Below are 13,783 nucleotides of genomic sequence, written 5' to 3' on the forward strand. Positions count from 1 at the left end.
CGATCGGAATCCAGGATCTGTTGGCAAGCGGAGCGACAACTCCAAATTCCAGCGGAACACAGTGCACAGTTCGCCGAACTTATATTTGTGGGAGTGTGCAGTGAAACTGATACCAAAACAGAGTTCTCTCGCGAAACCAGCATTAATATTGTCCAAATTTGCATAGCCTGTGGTTTGCGCAGAGATCGATTGAAAGTAGAGATGACAATTTTCATTATCGGAGGCTAATTTCACGCAGCGCATTGGAGGTTAGTTTCACTAATTATTTTCAACAATATTTAGCAGCAAAGGTGATATAAAATGAAATATATATAATTATTTGTGTAAGTTTCAAGAATCCGTCAGATAATTCAAGTTGAAAATGAGTCCCGTTAAGCCACACTTCTTTTATTCGGTAGCACAGACAATTCATTTGTGAGACACAATAATAATTTAGTTTCCCAACTCACGCAATCAATAAACTATTGGAAACGATGCCTAATATTCAAAAGTAACATTGCACACGCGCCTTTGTCTAATGATTTTTTTTTTTGTTTTCCGATGTGAGGATCTGATGTTAGACATAATAATGCTGTGGGTCTGCATGTAACACAAAAAACTCGCTGAAAATAAAAAATAAATTCAAAAGATTTTATTTTAATTTTGTTTTGTTAATTTTTGGATATATGAAAAAGTGTTCGACTTCTTTCAGTGCATAATGTTTTTCAGTATTTTTTATAGTGCTAAATCGATTTACTTCTTCTTCGTTACCATTTTTCTTATATTAACAGTTTCCGAGCTACAGTGATTTGAAAAAACCGCATCAAAAAATCATTCGCCCTTCATACAACTCTCCCTTGAGTCGAATTGATCTCTTCATCGGAGAAAAGCTTTATTTCAATCGAAGTATGTAAAATCTGTTGATCTGCTACACGTTTCTGGAGTTGCTCCGTAGGAAACCGAATTGAGTTTCATTAACATTCCAATTAATAAGACAGTAATCTTAAAATAAATTTTAAGGTAAGTTTAGTTAAGGAAACTTGAAGTAAATGTACGTTTACTCTATCACTTAAAATATTTGCAGCACAGTTGATTTCAACATTTAAATACTTCCCTTTCTATATTTTTTTCCATTGAATCACTTATTCTATTAATCTTTTACATTAAGATAATCAAAACTTCAAGCAAAAATTGTAAGTCAATTAATTGGGAAATACCTAAAAAATATTACTTCTGGATTTGAATCGAAACATATTTAGAGTTCATTATCAAATTCAAAAGCTAACTGCTGACTTAGCCAAGTATGTGGAAGCGATGGAAGTAAAACTACACTAACCGTACCAATTTTTATTCACATGCCCTAGATAGAGCAGCTGCATGGATTAGAGAAGATTGCAGGGAAAAATATCATTCATATATGATGAATGTAAAAAAACTTATTTTAATCCACCTAGTGGTGTAAAGATGTCTTTCTCATTTTCATTTTCTCCTATATATTACAGAAGTAATTCCCCGAAATACTACACTTTAAAAAAGTTTAGAAAATAGTTTTGAAGATTTCTGTTACACAATACTGCTACATTGATATACAACATTTGAATTTAAGTTAGTGCAAATCTATTCAACCATGTGTGAGAAAGTGGATTGAGCTACATTTTATTACATTCAATTGCTATTGTTGGTACTTCCGCAACCAAAAACTGGATATCGGCATAGTGACATTCGGTTCATTCAACCATACACTAATATGACCTACCATTCCTTTCGTGACCGTCGTATCGATCGGATGGTAGTTTGCATTAGAGCAGCTGTGCGTTAATCCATTCTAATCCGTTTCAAGGTCATTTAATATCAAATCTTTTGTATTCGCAAGCTTGTGTAGTAGATCAATACAGTATAAACAATAAATACAGTTAGACAGTGCCGGGTGCTATTGTGTTAAAACAATACGAACAGTGAACGGACGTTTAGTGTGGTGCCGTGAACCGGTGCTGTGTGCATATTAATTCTCTGAGGCCGTTGTAACTAACGCTTGGCCTCAGCGGCCGAGTTGCTACGGATCATTAGCTAAGTATTATTATTTTTTTTCCTTCGTGTCCCTTTATCGTCTTATATTTTGACTCCCCCTATAATTTGCGCGGAACCTCAACCGCGCTATGGCAAGTCCATTAAATTCTACCCTGCCCCCCGAAGATAAAATGGAAACAGATTCTAAATCTGCTCCAAATAGTAAGACTCACCGGGTTAAACAGTATCCCGAAGAGCCTTCACCCTCGGCCGGCCTTTATGTGGTTTATTTTCGGACCAAAGAGAAGAATAAACCGCTTAATATTTTGAAAATATCTAATGACTTGACGTCGAAATATCCAACATTGAAATTTATCTCAAAAATTCGTCCCGATAAGCTCAGGGTCTCGTTGACCAGTCTGAAACATGCTAATGAGATCGCTCGAAACGATCACTTTACGCGGGACTACCGCGTTTATATACCAGCTCGCGAAGTCGAGATAGACGGAGTGATCACGGATCCCAGTCTGACATGCGAGGACATTCTCAAACATGGGGTCGGATGTTTTAAAGATCCCTTGCTTAAGAATGTCAAGATACTGGACTGCAAACGTTTGCATTCAGTATCGATCGCCGCGGATGGGACAAAGTCTTATCCCCACTCGGACTCGTATCGGGTGACCTTCTCCGGCTCGGCTTTACCGAAATTCGTTCTCCTGGACAGGGTTCGTCTACCTGTACGACTTTTCGTACCACGGGTAATGAATTGCACTAGTTGTCAACAACTAGGACACACAGCTTCCCATTGTGGAAATCGGCCCCGCTGCTCGAAGTGTGGAGAGAGTCATGCGGATGGCGTTTGCGACAGAGACATTGAAAAGTGTCTTTACTGTGGGGCGGCCCCGCATGACCTCACAGCATGTTCTGCGTATAAATTGCGTGGAGATCATTTGAAACGATCTCTCAAGCAACGATCAAACCGCTCGTTCGCAGAAATGCTGAAAATCGCCATACCACCTGAACAGAACCCCTACACCTGTTTGTCTGCGGACGATTGCGACTCTGACGATCCTCAAGAAGGTACATCTTCAACTGTCCCTCGTAGTTTTAGGAAGAGGAAAAATATATCATCTCCTAAACTCCCTAGAAAGGGTTCGAAGATATCTCTTGAAGGCCCTCCAAAAGTAACAGCAGAAGGAAGTGTTGGTAAAAAAAACGAAAAGAAGAAGCCAAAAGCTCCTAGTTCCGGAGACTTGAAATCGGAGAAAGAATATCCAACACTTCCGGGGACACCCAAAACCCCGAAAGTCCCCAAGGAACCAGAAAACACATCAAGTGCTGGACTTGTAAAATTCAGTGACATTGTGGACTTTATATTTTCCGTCTTCAACATTTCTGACCCCCTAAAAGGTATTTTGATGACTTTCCTGCCAAAAGTTAAAATGTTTTTAATGCAGCTGACTGCAAAATGGCCCCTCCTCTCAGCAATCGTTTCCTTCGATGGCTAATTTTTCGAACGAGGTCAAGGATTCGATCACTGTTTTACAGTGGAACTGTAGAAGTATCATCCCGAAAATAGATCCTTTTAAATACTTAGTAAATAATCTGAAATGTGACGCATTTGCATTGTGCGAAACTTGGTTAACTTCTGATGTATCACTAAACTTCCACGATTTTAACATTATTCGCCTGGATCGAGATAATCCCTACGGAGGAGTACTTTTGGGGATAAAAAAGTGCTATTCCTTCTTTCGAATTAACCTCCCCTCGATATCAGGTATTGAAGTTGTCGCATGTCATGTCACAATTAAAGGCAAGGACCTTTGTATTGCTTCCATTTATATTCCCCCTAGAGCCTCAGTTGGGTACCACTTGCTCAGCAGTATCATGCAACTTCTTCCCGCACCGACGTTAGTTTTAGGAGACTTTAACTCTCACGATACGGGATGGGGTTGTCTTCATGATGATAACAGATCAGCTATGATCCATGATATTTGCGACAACTTCAATATGACAATCTTGAATACGGGAGAAATGACACGAATTCCCGCACCACCAGCAAGACCAAGTGCGCTGGACTTATCCTTTTGCTCGACATCGCTACGGTTGGATTGCACGTGGAAGGTAATCCCTGATCCCCACGGTAGCGATCATCTGCCTATCGTAATTTCAATCGCCAGCGGATTAAGACCATCGGAAACAATCAATGTTTTGTATGACCTCACACGAAATATTGATTGGAAATGCTACGCAATATCGATATCTGAGAAACTAGAAACAACACAAGAGCTTCCTCCGGAGGAAGAGTATACGTTTATGGCTGGCTTGATTCTCGACACTGCGATTCAAGCTCAGACGAAACGTGTACCCGGCGCGAATACCAACATTCGTCCTCCCAACCCGTGGTGGGACAAAGAGTGCTCATCACTGAACGCGGAAAGATCTTTAGCATTCAAAAAGTTCAGAAAATATGGAACACCTGATAATTATAGAAATTACGCAGCACTAGATAAGCAAATGAAGAACTTAGTTAAAGCAAAGAAACTAGGTTACTGGCGACGGTTTGTTGACGGATTAACAAAAGAAACATCGATGAGCACTCTTTGGAACACAGCCCGACGAATGCGCAACCAAAACACAACGAACGAAAGCGAGGAATATTCTAACCGCTGGATATTCGATTTCGCTAAAAAAGTATGTCCTGATTCTGTTCCGGAACAGAAGATATCCCGCGCCGCGACTTCGAATACAAACGAAACACCGTTTTCGATGGTAGAGTTCTCACTTGCGCTCTTGTCGTGTAACAATAAAGCCCCGGGGTTAGACAGAATTAAATTCAACTTGTTGAAAAATCTTCCTGACTCTGCCAAAAGGCGCTTGCTGAATTTATTTAACAAGTTCCTCGAGGGTAATATTGTTCCATACGACTGGAGACAAGTGAGAGTTATCGCCATTCAAAAACCTGGGAAACCAGCTTCCGATCACAATTCGTATCGGCCGATTGCTATGCTTTCCTGTATCCGGAAGTTGTTCGAAAAAATGATTCTCTTCCGTCTAGACAATTGGGTCGAGACTAATGGTTTACTTTCAGATACACAATTCGGCTTCCGCAGGGGTAAAGGAACGAACGATTGTCTTGCGTTGCTCTCAACCGAAATTCAAATGGCATTTGCTCGTAAAGAACAAATGGCATCAGTATTTCTAGATATCAAGGGGGCTTTTGATTCAGTTTCTATAAATATCCTATCTAAGAAGCTGCACCAGCATGGTCTTTCGCCGGTTTTGAACACCTTTTTATATAATCTATTGTCCGAGAAACACATGTATTTTGCACATGGTGATTTGTCGACAATACGATTCAGTTACATGGGTCTTCCTCAGGGCTCATGCTTAAGCCCCCTTTTATACAATTTTTACGTAAACAACATTGATGAATGTATCAACACATCTTGCACGCTAAGACAACTTGCCGACGACAGCGTTGTGTCCATTATAGGACCCAAAGCTGCCGATCTCCAAGGACCATTACAAGATACCCTCGACAACTTGTCGACGTTTGCTCTTCAAATGGGTATCGAGTTCTCTACGGAGAAAACTGAGCTGGTCGTATTTTCAAGAAAGCGAGAACCAGCACAATTACAGCTTCAACTAGGGGGTGAAACCATAGCTCAGGTCTTCACATTTAAATATCTCGGAGTCTGGTTCGACTCCAAAGGCACCTGGGGATGTCACATTAGGTATCTGAAACAAAAATGCCAGCAGAGAATCAATTTTCTTCGCACAATAACCGGAACTTGGTGGGGTGCCCACCCAGGAGATCTGATCAGGCTGTACCAAACAACAATATTGTCCGTAATGGAATATGGATGCTTCTGCTTCCGATCCGCCGCGAACACCCATTTCATTAAACTGGGAAGAATTCAGTATCGTTGTTTGCGTATTGCCTTAGGTTGCATGCAGTCGACTCATACGATGAGTCTCGAAGTGCTCGCGGGCGTCCTACCGTTGAAAAATCGATTCTGGGATCTCTCATATCGATTGCTAATCCGATGCGATATCTTGAATCCAATGGTGATTGAAAACTTCGAAGGGCTTATCGAGCTTAATTCTCAGACCCGTTTTATGTCCTTGTATTTTGATTACATGGCTCAGAATATTAATCCTTCTTCGTTTGTTTTCAACCGTGCTCATTTCTTGGATACTTCTGATTCCACTGTGTTTTTCGACACATCCATGAGAGAAGAAATTCGTGGAATCCCGGATCACGCGCCCTCAAGTGGCCCCAAATATTTTTTATAATAAATTCAGAACAGTCAACTGTGAAAAGATGTTTTACACTGACGGATCAAACATCAACAGGTCCACAGGCTTCGGAATCTTCAATCAGAACATCACCGCTTCGTACAAACTCAGTGATCCGGCTTCAGTTTACGTCGCAGAATTAGCTGCTATTCAGTACACCCTCGAGATCATTGAAACATTGCCCAAAGACCATTACTTCATTGTCACGGACAGTCTAAGCTCAATAGAAGCTCTCCGGGCAATGAAGCCAGGAAAGTATCCCCCATATTTCCTGGGGAAAATACGGGAACACTTGCGAACTTTATCTGAACGGTCTTATTTAATATCGTTAGTCTGGGTCCCTTCGCATTGTTCCATTCCGGGCAATGAAAAGGCAGACTCATTGGCTAAGGTGGGCGCATTAGAAGGTGATATTTACGAAAGACCAATCTGCTTCAATGAATTTTTCAGTATCTCTCGTCAGAAAACTCTCGAAAGTTGGCAAACTTCATGGAGCAATGGCGAACTGGGACGATGGCTGCATTCCATTATCCCTAGGGTATCGACGAAACCTTGGTTCAGGGGGATGAACGTGAGTCGTGACTTCATTCGTGTGATGTCTCGGCTCATGTCAAACCATTACACATTCAACGCGCATCTCCGGCGTATTGGAATCGTGGAGAGCGGTCTCTGCGCTTGTGGTGACGGTTATCAGGACATCGAGCATGTCGTATGGACGTGTACGGAGTATCGTGACGCCAGGTCTTTATTAAAGGACTCCCTAAGGGCCCGAGGTAGACCACCTGAAGTTCCGGTCCGAGATGTGTTGGCTAGTCGGGATATCTCTTATATGCTTCTTATATACCAGTACCTCAAACACATTAATATCCAAGTGTAATCTGTTATACCTCGCTCAGAAAGTATAATCTCCACCTACAGGTTCGACACTAACATCCGCCCGATTCTCTCGATCACCGTCCTTGTCCACCATCTTCATTGGAACTAACAAGATCTTTTTTTGTCACTAACTTTTCGTTCCCCCTTCCCCCGTCTCTTCACCATCTCGATGGCAACTAGTTAGATCTCTGTAGTTTTCAGACATTTTGTTTCCATACCCCCTATTTACCTCGGATTCCACAATATTTACTTTTTTTATTTTTTCATCTCTTCGTAACATCACCATCACCGCCTACGGTCCTACGCTCCAGTCGATGACCAGCATGCGGGCCACCCGCCGGGCCTTCGTAGCCTGGGGGTGTTTCCCGCGGACCCACACGAACTGAAAGGAAGCGGCCATAGATAGCACCAACTGGAAGTCATGCAATATTCAATTCACCGACCACTGCCGAACGCCAGCTAAAAGCTTTTTCCAAAAATTCTACACGACATAATCTAATGATACTATTCTAGTTTTAAGTTAGTCGTTAATTAAGATTAGGAAATACCCTTGGCATCTTAGAGCTTAAGCAGTGTGCCTAAAAATATATATTATACTATTGAATAAAAAATAATATGACCTACCAATTTATTTACGAATTTCTATGAAGATATGAATTTTGGAAAAAAATGTACTAGTAGTCGAACTTGAATAAAATTCAGCAGATCTTTTATGGGATTATCAATGATTGACATTATGACATTATTTTCACAATTTTGGTGCATATCACCCTGTAGTTCCGGAAGTTGGTTCCAAATGAAATTCAGGAACTTTGTATGGGGCCACGAGACCTTTCATTCGAATCTAAGTTTGTGGAAATCGTTTCAACCATCTCCGAGAAAAGTGAGTGACATTTTTTTCACATTTTTATGGCAATATATTCACATTTTGTAATTCCGGAACCGGAAGTTGGATCCAAATGAAATTATGGAACTTTGTATGGAATCATGAGACCTTTAATTTGAATTTAAGCTTATGTAATCGGTTCAGCCATCTCCGAGAAAAGTGAGTGACAATATTGGTCACACACAGACATGCACACATACACACATAGACAATTGCTCAGTTCGTCGAACTGAGTCGATTGGTATATGACATTCGGCCCTCCGGGCCTTTGTTTGAAAGTCGGTTTTTACGGTGATTGTATAGCCTTTATATCTTTCAAGCACACAATATGAGATATTCAGCTTACATATCTCTTTTGAAGCCTTATTGGATTGTATCCCTTTTTGATGAATTATACTTCACAGTGAAACAATGAAAACAGTATATATTTGAAGTTATTCACGATATATATGAAGTAATTTTTAATAGATTTCACAATCCAAATATCATTCTGGAAGAAAGATTTGACTGCAGTTTGAATTGTAAGTTCAGTTTCAAACTTAACTATGATGAACTTTATCATCAAACCGGTTTTTTGACCGAAATACTATTATTTTGTTTGAAGCTGGAAAGCTACAGAAACACAATTTTTCTTCTTGAAGACGATTGTTGTTATTGAAGCAGCCAAAGGAAAACAATAACTAAAAATTACTCAATAACTAACTTCTTTTTTAGTTAGCTGAAGACGATTGTTTTAACTTAAGGAATCAACTAACGAGCATGCCAACGAGAAGCAATTAGAATCACAAAATATGTTTTTTCTATTTTGTTCACGGTATTACAACAGCATTTTCATGTCTATGCATTTTGAGTGGGTTTTCAGCAAGCCATTTATTTATTTATACGGTTATACGAAACCGAGCCTACGAAGCGTGAATAATAAGACGATCGTTCATTCCAAATTCTACATAGAGAATCAGAAACCATAACATCGAAACCTTCGTTAAAGAAATTAAAAAAATTGTTACCAAAATAGTTAAAATAAATCATTGTCTCGGAGTTGTCAGTAGGATAACAACCAAAATCTCAATTCATAACTGCGAAGAATATCAACTCATCAATCGTTTCACATACAGTCTGAGCCTAAGAAAGTGTACGTAATTGCCATTATATTTTCTCAAGAAATATGAACAAAATTAAATTCATCTTAGTATTCCTAAACAGATTAAAGTGTGATCATTGTTGCAAAATGAGTGCCAAGTACGCCTAACGTTTTGGAATCTGAGTCGTTTGATTATTGTTAACGACTTAAATTCTGACCAAGCATTTCCAAAATAAATAATAATAAACTGTTTCACATATTGCGCAGCACCGAGCTATACTTCTTGCGTCTCCTCTTTCACACCCCTGTTCACTTACATAACCCACTATTTACAGCGATATGCCGTCATTATTGTTCCCAAATTTCCTCTTGCCTTTTCCCTCATACTTTCGAACCTTTACAAGTATACTTTGTGTTTTTGTACACCAATTGATTGAATTGCAAGTTTACTTTGAAGTTTTTATTTCTAGTACGTTACAATTTTTGTGAAATAGTCAGATTTATAGAGACATTTCCAAATATATAAAAAATTTTCTTCTGCAAGTTGCAGATGGCATCAAATGCAATGTTTTGTTGTATAAAAACAGGTAGATTTTCGCTTTTAATTTAAAGATATGTGCAAAATTCGTGAAATGTTTGTATAAAACTTTGGTTTACGATAGTGATAAGAACTCTTGTTTGATAGCTGTGATCTTTTTTTAATTTCATTAATTTTGTAAGATGTAGACCTCTTACAATCGTGCTCTGATGGTCATATATTTTTTTAAAACGGTCAACTAACAGCTGATATATAGCCAGTCAAAATAAGCGTTTCAGTTTTTTTAAGACTTTTTTTTCTAATATTTTTTCATTCTAAGAATATTTTCCTTAATATATTTGAAATCATTCAAAATAGCTGAGATATAGCCCGTAAAAGAAAAGTGTTTATAGAATAGACTCACAGCACAGATGCTATGGATCGCGCGGGCCAGCTCCAGCTCACGGCAGCTTACGACGGGCACTGAGTTGTGCATCCCTGATCTATTCGAGAGACTTCCGTAGCATTAAAAAGTGCATTAAAAAGGATATAGATTCTGCAATAGAAATTGCTTACCAATTCGAATCAAGTTTTACTACCGAAATATCTTTCTGGAAAAATGTAGCTACTGCAGTTTGCATTCTAATGCTGATGTTCAGTTTATTTTGTGATAACATATATTTTCTTAGGCATATCACTATAACATTAAAAACTATAGAAATCGAGTTATGATTGTATTGATCCAAGACACATATGGTAAGTCTCTAATGCACTACTACTTGTGCTTATTCAGTTGATGAGAAAGGTAGAGCTCCAAAGCGATGAATGAAACCCTGCAAAAATCGGACTTGGAAGATAAACGAAAGTGCTATCACAAAGACGAGATTGAAAATTGAACCACACCGGCCATGAACAGCTTGCATATGTGCGGTGTTCTGTTCAATCGTGTTGTTTCCAGAGTTGTGTTTCATCATATCCAGTGTAATATAATTAGCAGATCGATCTTAGTGAGGTAGAACATTGAAAAATTCTGAGTTCTGCAATTACGATAATCAGTCACTTTTCAATATGTATAACGTAGGGTACTTAAGGTGAAATGTAGCGTCATAAAATGCGCGAAAAATTTTATCCGCTTCAGTTGAACGAACCATCGCACAAAGCATACCAAGAAAAACGAATACATAGAAACAAGAATTTTTTTCAATGATTGAGCGCAGTGGGCTTACCTCTCGTTATATTGGCTTGTAAAAAGGACTGGTCGTAATGAATAATAAGAAGCCAGTTGTCAGGTCTTGTCTTAGGTTTCTGCTACTGCGAGTTTGTGCAACCGGTATGATGAAATATTCACATACACAGCCGAAAAAATTTCATACCAAGCCAAAGAGGTCGACTCATGTGCGTGCAATAATAAGTTCACTACATTTTCTCGGAGATCACTAGCTGGGGTTTTGAAAACTTAGATTGAAATGAACAAACTTTATAGTACCATAAACTACCATTAATTTTTTTTCGGAAGCGACTTTCGGATGAGTCTAGAAATGTCTATTGCAACGATAACGAACCGAAGATCAAATGTCCTCTGGTCTCCGGTGCCAGAAATCATCAATAGTTTAATAATTTCTTAGATTACATTATTGGAATACATTCCAATTATAACTAATAGTTCATCTTACCATGCAGTTAAAATTATTTAGTGAATCTTTTCTCAAGCACATATTTGGGGCACGAAATTAAATATAAAGTTTTTTCGTAGCTCATTATTATTCAATCAATTTTGAAAGCAAAATCAAGCGTTGATTCATTGTATTCATAATAATTGAAAAACCAATGAATTCCAATAAGTTTTCCATGCTGACTGGCTCGAAGCTGACCCTCAATGTTTATCACTTTGTTTATATATCAGGTTAATGAACGATAATACTTGGCTTGTATTCATTTCATTAAGTAGCTTGCCAATGATGAAGTTTTAGTTTTGCTATAAAAATTGCTACAATCTAAAATAATACCTGTTATACGATATTACACAGCCAAGCTTTATTGCTTCAGCAACATCAATGCATTAAACTCAACAGAATTGGACATTATTACCATTATAAATGACAGTTACTTAGAAAATAAACGATTTCTTACAATACCCGTTTTATTGTATTCAACTCGTTTTTATTTCAACACAAAATCCAATGCTGCATAAATTCGCGTCATTATTTTATATGTGATTTTTGCTCATGATTTAATGCCACCGTACCCACCGTGCATTTCTCACACCACCTCAATACGAAACAGCAGCGCGCAAGCAATAAAAAAATGCGGAAAAGTTTATGTAAACTTTTTCGAATTTTGGTAATTTTTGCTAAAATTTAATAATTTTGAGTTGCATTTTCAGATTCTTTGTGAAATTCTGCTACAAACACTACTTTTCAGTTCTAAAATCATCCCAGTGGAACGGAACAGTAACCGTTCATACATTTCGAAAACCAATTACGGCTCGGCAAAGCAAAATTTCAAAATTCTAAGAATACTTAGTTATTTTTTTTAATTCAATAATATAATATAATATTAAGGCACACTGCTTAAGCTCTAAGATGCCAAGGGTATTTACTAATCTTAATTATCGTCTAACTTAAAAGTAGAGTAGTATCATTATGTAATATAGTATCTGGCGATCGGTAGTGGCCGGTGAATTGAATTTAGGATGAGATGATTCCAGATGGCGATGGTAATTTTCTATGTTGGTCGCATTCTTCGGTCCGTGAGGGTCCGCGGGAAATACCCCCAGACTACGAAGGCCCGGCGGGTGGCCCGCATGCTGGTCATTGACTGGAGCGGTCTTCCGGTGATGGTGATGTTACGGAAGAGAATGAAAAAAAGAAGTAAATATTGTGGGAAACGGGGTAAAAAAGGGGTGTGGGAACAAAATGTTTGAAAACGACAGAGATCTAATTAGTTGCCATCGGATGGTGAAAAAACAGGGAAAGGGGAACGAAAAAGTTAGTGACAAAAAAAAATTGCAATGAAGTTTGTGGACAGGGACGGGGATCGAGAGAATCGGGCGGATGTTAGTGTCGAACCTGTAGGTGGAGATTATATTTTCTGAGCGAGGAATAACACATTACACTTGTATATCAATGTGTTTAAGGTACTGGTATATGAGAAGCATATATGAACTATCCCGACTCGCCAACACATCCCGAACCGGCACCTCAGGCGGTCTACCTCGGGCCCTGAGGGATTCCAGTAGCTTCGACCTGGCGTCACGATACTCTACGCACGACCACACGACATGCTCGATGTCCTGATAACCGTCGCCACAGGTGCAGAGCCCGTTCTCCACGATCCCGATACACCGGAGATGTGCGTTGAATGTATAGTGATTTGACATGAGCCGTGACATAACGCGAATGAAATCACGACTCATGTTCATCCTCTTGAACCAAGGTTTCGTCGATACCTTAGGGATAATGGAGTGTAGCCATCGTCCCAGTTCGTCATTATTCCATGAAGTTTGCCAACTTTCGAGAGTTTTCTGACGAGAAATACTGAAAAATTCATTGAAGCAGATTGGTCTTTCATAAATATCACCTTCCAATGCGCCCACTTTAGCCAATAAGTCTGCCTTTTCATTGCCCGGAATGGAACAATGCAAAGGGACCCAGACTAACGATATTAAATAAGACCGTTCAGATAAAGTTCTCAAATGTTCCCGTATTTTCCCCAGGAAATATGGGGGATACTTTCCTGGCTTCATTGCCCGGAGAGCTTCTATTGAACTTAGACTGTCCGTGACAATGAAGTAATGGTCTTTGGGCATGGTTTCAATGATCTCGAGGGTGTACTGAATAGCAGCTAATTCTGCGACGTAAACTGAAGCCGGATCACTGAGTTTGTAAGAAGCGGTGATGTTTTGATTGAAGATGCCGAAGCCTGTGGACCTGTTGATCTTTTATCCGTAAGTGTAAAACTCCTTTTCACAGTTGACTGTTCTAAATTTATTATAAAAAATATTTGGGGCCACTTGAGGGCGCACGTGATCCGGAATTCCACGAATTTCTTCTCTCATGGATGTGTCGAAAAACACAGTAGAATCAGAAGTATCCAAGAAATGAGCACGGTTGGAAACAAACGAAGAAGGATTAAT

The sequence above is a fragment of the Malaya genurostris genome, chromosome 3 (genome assembly GCF_030247185.1).
Source record: "Malaya genurostris strain Urasoe2022 chromosome 3, Malgen_1.1, whole genome shotgun sequence".
NCBI lineage: Eukaryota > Metazoa > Arthropoda > Insecta > Diptera > Culicidae > Malaya > Malaya genurostris.